The following is a 7,961-nucleotide window of genomic DNA, read 5'->3' as shown; positions in this document are numbered from 1 at the left end:
CACGTGCCGGCTCACCCCCGGCTGCCCGTGATGGTGGTGGGAGGCCTGCCCACACCTGGAAACCCTCACGGGGCTGGGGCTTCCCCACCAACACTCTGAAGGCCGGCTGGGGTTGTTTTTGGATCCCGATAGGTCTCCACTGCAGCCAAGCACATAGCTCCCAACATTTTCCCGACCCCAGACCCAGAAATGTATCCAGCACAGCTTAGAAGCCAACTCCCTAGACCCTGTCTACCCAGACAGACCCAGGGAGGCTGGGTTCCCACACCGCCACGTGGAAAGCATGCAGACCCACAGAGGTTTCCCACGACCAGTTGTGCTCTATGGGCCTAGACCTGACCAGAAGTGAGAAATATACTCAAGGTCCTCGGGTAGCTAGCTGACTCATAAGGTGTATCACATCAAGAACCTTGCGACTTCTGGGAAGAGGACTTGAGGACGGAAGACCAGGCGGCCACCTTGTCCTGCACCCTGCTTCCCAAGCAGCCTTCTTCGGGCAACTTGGGGCCAAGGTTTCACCCAGCAGAAAGAAGACCACTTGGAAGACAACCATGGCACTCCACGGGCTTAAAAGAAGCCCAGAGCATCTGTGCCAGGCTCCCAGCAGGGGGGAAAGTGCTTCAAATTCACACCTTCTGGGCTCCAGGGTAGTGCATGCCAATAAAGAAGTCACCTACTGGTCTGATGACCAAAGGAATGTGGCCTTGATGGCACTAAAGCAAGTCCCTCGGAATGGTCCTCTGCCTACTTAAATACCATTTGCTGTAGTTTCCTTTTCCATGGAAGAAAAACATGCCTAAGTTCATGTCAGGACATTCCTGATTTATCCAAGAGCCCAGGATCAAATAAACAAAGGGCTCTGAGCTCTGCCAGGGAGCCTCCTGCTTCAGGAGGGAGAACCAGAGGGAAGTAGGGCTCCGAAGAGTTGGCCCATCACCCCATGAACTTGGTGAATGACGTGGCTGCTCACTGCCATGGCGATGGAGATGTCACGGGTGGGCGGAAGTGAGAGAGGAGAGGCAAATAAGTCATGAGAGACAGAGCAAGGAGCAAGTCAAGGTCAGAGGAGGGCCATACACAGCCGCGGAATTTACTGAGGAGGGCCAACCGTACTCTCCAACCACGGCACACCTGAGCTTGAGTCCATGCAGAGAAAGGTCCCCATTTCAGGGACTCAGTAGGGCCCAACTCTTGACTCGAACGGCACTGGGACAGTACTAAGTTCGGGGAGGCTTTGTTTCACTTTGCTTTTCTTCTAAGTCTTTGCTTTTTCTTCCCACGACCGTGTTACTCTTCTCACAGTTTTACTGGGACTGAAACAGTCATTTTAGGTGCCTCTGCCCCATGCTAGATCTTCCTTCTATTAACCTGATTCTGCGTGGTGCCTACGACAGAAAAACCCGAATGGGATGACCAGGAAGCAGAAACGAATTCAGTTCTAAAAACATGGGAGGATGTTTACTTAGCAAGCACGCTCGAGTCCTACAAGGAAGCAGTTTTACAGGGTGCTGCGTGTGGTGTTTGATTTCAGGGGGTAAAGATAACTTCGGAGCAGAGGGAAGGTGCTGGTTCCTTCCGTCCACCCTGTGAGGCCCGGGAAGGCTGGGCCACGGCAAACTTGAAAAGGCAGGGCTTCAACTCGAGCTCAGCAGGCCCCCGGCTCCCTTCGGCTTCTCTGCGGCTACAGGCCTCGGAAGCTGTGCACGCTTTATAGACGTTGCAAGCTCTCCGTGGCCTCTGACTGATCTGGGTCAAAACTATGAAATGCCAAAGATGAAGTATTTTCTTTGCAGGGAATAAGCTGAACTTTTACCCAGGACTCGTCCAGGCTTTGGAATGCAATCGCTCTGTAATTGCCACAAACTCCAGTTTGGTGGGCATCAGCCAGGAGAGCAGGCTTAGTGCAGGCTTCTCCGTCCCCTCATTTCCTCATTTTGGCCTACTCTACGGGGACTGGATCTTTTTTTTTTTTTTTTCAGTTTGTTTATTTTGAGAGCGAGACAGCGAGAGACGGAAAGAATCCTAAGCAGACTCCACACCGTCAGCACAGAGCCCGACACAGGGCCCGAACTCACGAACCATGAGATCATGACCTGAGTTGAAATCAAGAGTTGGACATTTAACCAACTGAGCCACCCAGGTGTCCCTATGAGGACAGGATCTTTTAAAAAATTGTTTTAAATATGTTATTTACTTTTGAGAGAGAGACAGAGCATGAGCAGGGGAGGGGCAGAGAAAGAGGGAAACACTGAATCTGAAGCAGGCTCCAGGCTCTGAGCTGTCAGCACAGAGCCTGATGCAGGGCTCGAACTGATGGACTGCGAGATCATAACCTGAGCCGAAGTCAGACGCTTAACCGACTGAGCCACCCAGGGGCCCCTGGATCTTTAATCGGGAAAGAAACCATTTTTCTCAAGACAGGGTACCTGTGCAGGAGACCAATCCCAAACTCCACACAGATATCTAGGGCTAGAGAAAGTGCTCTAGATAAAATGACAATGGTCTCAGTCCCAGGCAGAACCTACAGGTGGGCCACAGTGAGACAGTGTTTCTATTCACTACCTGGGAGGGGGCAGACAACAGGCACCCAGTGACCCAAGAGGTAAATCATTTATTAAGTACGTTCTAGGTGCTAAGCCAACACACAGCATAGAAGACCTTAAGACCTATGCATGCTAGTTACAGAACCTGTATTAGCATTCCCAAACTGGTATTTTTGATATTTCGAAAATCTGCTCTTGAAAAGCTAGAATCAATTTTCCCACTGAAATCATATTAAGCTCACTAGTTGGGTTCCTAGTCTCACCCACTTTACCCACTTCAGAAAGCCACAAACTCAAATGCCTTTGGGGTCTAGGCAGGTAACAAAGGAGTGACGTGGGTTGGGAAGGAATGTACCAAGTGGAAGGAACACGCTACTCCTCACGGGCAGCCCTCCCCAGCCCCACCTGGTTGGGACCATCTGGGAACAGAGGCCACCAAGAGCCCACATCATCTAGTTTTCCAGGAGAAGGTGGAAATCCAGATTTATTATATTAAACTTTCAACTTTTAAACACTGTCAAAAACCTTTAAAAGTCAAAACATACCTGCAGAGCCTCTAAGTTGTTTTCTTTGTGGTAATGTATCCAAAATACGATACGTTTGTCATGAAAAAAAAAAAAATGGGAGCAAGCAATGCCAGGGTGAGGACTTCAATAAACTAAAGAAACGAAAAACATAACGGAAGGGAACAGCGTTACCTCACAGCTACTGCTACCGGAAGAAAAGGATGGAAGAGAGGGCAGCGAGGGCAATCTCGGCCTTCAGGTCAATGGTGGTCAACCAGCCCTATGTGGAGGGCTGTGAATGGAGGGGTGCTTTGGAATTATTTTTAAATATACACGATACCACTCAAGGGCCAGTTAATGGTGTCTCATCCTGACTCACCAGAAAGACAAAAGTCCTAGGGGAAGACACAGGACATATACACATATATATTCCAACATACTGGCCCTCTCTCACAGTTAGAGGAGCTGCTACTCTGGACATGCTCAAAGAGTCTGTTCAGGGCTTTGTTGGTAAAATTGGAAGAGATGATCCAGCTGCCCACCCAAGGCACAGGGCGTTCCATGAACAACACTATGGCCAAGCCATTGTCTAGCCTCACCTTGGTTCAATAACTCCCATCCCACCTTTGGAGGATTCTGACAACTGAATTTGGTTGAGAGGAAATCTCTCTCTAGGTAACTAACTACTCGCCTCCCATCTTCACTCTGCCTCTGGAGCCCATGGAACAAGCCTAGTCCCCCAAACACACTCAGACATTTCAGGAAAACTTTTACAACCGCAAGTTTTTAGGCTAAACAAGTAGGTACAAAAAGGGAAATGAAAAAAGAGGTGGTGGGGGGGAGGGGAGGAAGAAGCCGGAGAGAAACACTCTTAAAATAGCTGATCAAAAGTTAACAACCCAAAGGAAAAGAGGAAGAGACACATGTATTACACATTCATGAGAAAGGAGGCACTCGTGGCAGGATGAACAGCTGAGTGCGTGAGAACATGTGAAGGGAAGGGCCCACAGTCCACACACAAAGGAAATGTCAGAAAGAGCCACGGCATTAAATCGTTCCCAAGGCCAGCCACCAGGCTGTGCCAATGATCTGGGACAAACTGGTTAAAACCTGGAACTGGGAGAGGAAAACCACACAGCTCACAATCTTATATGTATGGGACGTTCTTTTGCCCATTTGGGGGAAGGGATTCATTTCCTTGGATTTCTTAGAGTCTCTACATATTCTAGGTACAAATCCACCGGCCAGTTATAGGTACTCCATGTGCCTTCTCCACTCAGCTTGTCTTTTCTTAGTGAGGTCTTTGGATGATTGATCAGAAGCTTCTCATCTTAATGTCATCCAACTTATCAATCTTTCCCTTTAGAGCTAGTGCTTTGGGTGTCTCCTTAAAAAATGTATGGCTACCTCAAGGTTATGGAGATATTCTATGTTGTCTCGTAGATGAAGTTTTATTTTGTCTACTCGCACATTTAGATGGACTCTCGGGAATTTATTTTTGTGCATGCTGTGAGGCAGTGGTCAAGATTCATTGAATTCCTTGTGGATATCCAACTGTCCCAGTACTATTTATTAAAACGACTGTCCGTTCCCCACTGCTCAACATAAATCTCCCCACTCCTCTGTCATAAATCAGGTGTCCAGATACATATGGGCCTGCTTCTGGGTCTGTTTCTCTGTTCCATTCCTTCGGTCAGAAATAAGACAGACAAATAGGTCTATTATTGTATAATGGAGCACTAATCTTAAATCGGGTGATTTTAACATGAGAATCTGCCAACAAGTAAAGTTCAAGAAAATATAAACCAAAGAGCCAGTTTTGCAAAGTAAGTTCAATGTGGACTCACATACTGTGAGAAGAGGACCCCAGCCTGGACCTCTCAGAAAGAAAAGGAGCAGTACCAGACAAAGAAAGCTAAGGGGGAAGAAAGAGATAGTGGCAAAATTGAGTCTCGTTTTTGTAGACGGTAACACAGTGATCAAGAGAACAGACTCATACTGCGTGTGAGAGATAACGTGCATCCAAATCCTGACTACATACTACTTAGCCGTGTGATCTTGAGCAAGTTAACTCTGTCTTCTTGAGTCTCAGTTTCTTAATCTGCAAAATGGGGAAATATCTTCCTCATTGAGCTGTGCATATTAAATAGGTTAACTGAGGTACACAGCCTAACACTGTAAGTATTCAAAAAAGAGGTTGGGCGCTGTCTTCATCATGGTTAGCAATCTAATGGAGACCCAGCTGCTGGAGCAAGCTTGCCATCCAACGAACACTTAGTGAGTACACAGTACTAAACAAATATAGCACACATAGTGATTAAAAACTCAGATTAAAAAATGAGACATATTTGCATCTAAATTCTAGTACAGCCTCTTTATGTGTTATATAAACTCAAACAACTTATTTCTCCTTTCTAAGTTTCTAGTTTCAGCTTCATCCATACTTCCTAGGGGCTTTTTTGGTAAGGCTATTAAGAGATACAGAAGCATTCTGCACAATGCCCAACAACTAAATACTCATATAGAAAACCTCGAAGATGCCACCAGAAAAACTTAGAACTGATAAATGAATTCAGCAAAGTTACAGAATACAAAATTAACGCACAGAAATCTGTTGTGTTTCTGTACACTAATAATGAAGCAGTAGAAAGAGAAATCAAGAAAACAATCAAATTTACAATTGCACCAAAAAGAATAAACTACCTAGAAATAAATTCAACCAAGGAGGTGAAAGACCTATATATACTCTGAAAACTATAAGACATTGATGAGAGAAATTAAAGATGACATGAGCAAATAGATATACCATGCTCATGGATTAGAAGAACCAATACTGTTCAAATGTCCATAATACCCAAAGCAATCTACAAATTCAATGCAATCCTTAGCAAAATACCAATAACATTTTTCACAGAACTAGAACAAATAACCCTAAAATTTCCATGGAACCACAAAAGACCTGGAATAGTCAAAGCCATCTTGAGAAAGAAGAACACGGCTGTAGACATCACAAGCCCAGATTTCAAGCTAGGCTACACAAAGCTATAGTAATCCAAACTACAGTATGGTACTAGTACAAAAACACACATGGATAAATGCAACAGGACAGAGAGCCCAGAAATAAAGCCATGCATATATGATCAATTAAACTATGATAAAGGAAACAAAAAGATACAATGGGGAAAAGACAATCTTTTAATCAATAAATGGTGCTTGGAAAACTGGATGGTTACATGTAAGAAGAATAACATTGGACTACCATTTACCCCACACACAAAAATAAACTCAAAATGGATTAAAGACCTAAATGTTAGACCTGAAGTCATAAAACTCCTAAAAGAAAACATAGGAAGTAATCTCTCAGCCTCAGCAACGTATTTATGGATACGTCTCCTCAGGCAAGGAAAACAAAAGCAAAAATAAACTATTGGGATTACACTAAAATGAAAAGCTTTTGCACAGCAAAGGAAACACCATCAACAAAATAAAAATGCGACCTACTGAATGGGAGAAGATATTTGCAAATGATACAACCAAAAAGGAGTTAATATCCAAAATTTTACATATATATATATATAAAGAACTTACATAACTCAACACCAAAAAGCCCCCGAAACAATCCAATTAAAAAATGGGCAGAGGACCTGAATAGATATTTTTCCAAAGACATCCAGATGCCCAACAGACACATGAAAAGATGCTCAATGTCACTAACCCTCAGGGAAATGCAACGCAAGACCACAATGAGATACTACCTCGCACAAGTCAGAATGGCTGGTGTCAAAACGATAAGAAATAACAAGTGTTGGTGACGATGCGGAAAAAGGGAACACTTAAGCACCACTGGTGGGAATCTAAATTGGTGCAACCACTGTGGAAAACCGTATGGAGATTCCTCAAAAAATTGAAAATAAAAACACCACATATTGCAGTAATTCCACTACTCAGTATTTACCCAAAGAAAATGAAAACACTAATTCAAAAAAGATATGTGCACCCCTAGGTTTATTACAGCATTATTTACAATAGTCAAGATATAAAAGTGTCTATCAACAGATGAATAGATACAGGAGATGTGGTATACATATTTATGTATGTGCACATATATTCGTGTATATACGTGTGCACATTCACATGTATATACATACCGGCTTATATACGTGTGTACATATATACACACACACATACACACACACGAGTATTAGTCATAAGAAAGAATGAGAGAGATCTTGCCACTTGTGACAACACGAGTAGACCTGGAGGGCATTAAGTGAAACAAATCAAGAAGGACAAACACCGTATGATTTCACTTACATGCGGAATCTACAAAACAAGATAAACAAGCAAAAAAACAGACCCACAAATACGGAGAAAAAACTGGGGGCTGCTACAGGGGAGGGGAGGTGAGTGGGAAGATAAGTGAAATAGATAAAGGGGATTAGGAGGTACAAATTTCCAGTTATGAAATAAGTAAGTCACGGAGATGAAAAGTAAAGCATAGGGAACACAGTCAGTAATACTGTAGTAACATATGATGACAGATGGTGCCTATACTTATCGGGGTCAACACCGAGTCACGTATATAGAGTTGTCGAATCACTGTGTTGTACGCCTGAAACTAAGATGGACATTGTGTGTCAACTATATGTCAATGGCGATTTTTAAAATTTTGGGAAAAAATGCAAAAGTAAGAGCTCAACCGATGCCAGCTATCGTGACGATGATAACAGTGATGACAGACAATGACAATCTGGGGTGTGGTGCCATATCGGGCACGGGAAGAAAGTTTGTACCCTGTAAAACCTATAGTCCCTGGCCTTCTTGGTCTTCCGTCCCAGCACTAAGCAGGCACAGCCAGCCTAGCTTCATATTATCAAGACAAAGTAGTAGACAAAATCAAGTGTGTGTTCAG

The sequence above is a fragment of the Prionailurus bengalensis genome, chromosome E4, assembly GCF_016509475.1.
Source record: "Prionailurus bengalensis isolate Pbe53 chromosome E4, Fcat_Pben_1.1_paternal_pri, whole genome shotgun sequence".
Lineage (NCBI taxonomy): Eukaryota > Metazoa > Chordata > Mammalia > Carnivora > Felidae > Prionailurus > Prionailurus bengalensis.
The sequence above is the reverse complement of the archived record's forward strand: the minus strand, read 5'-3'. Positions refer to the sequence as shown.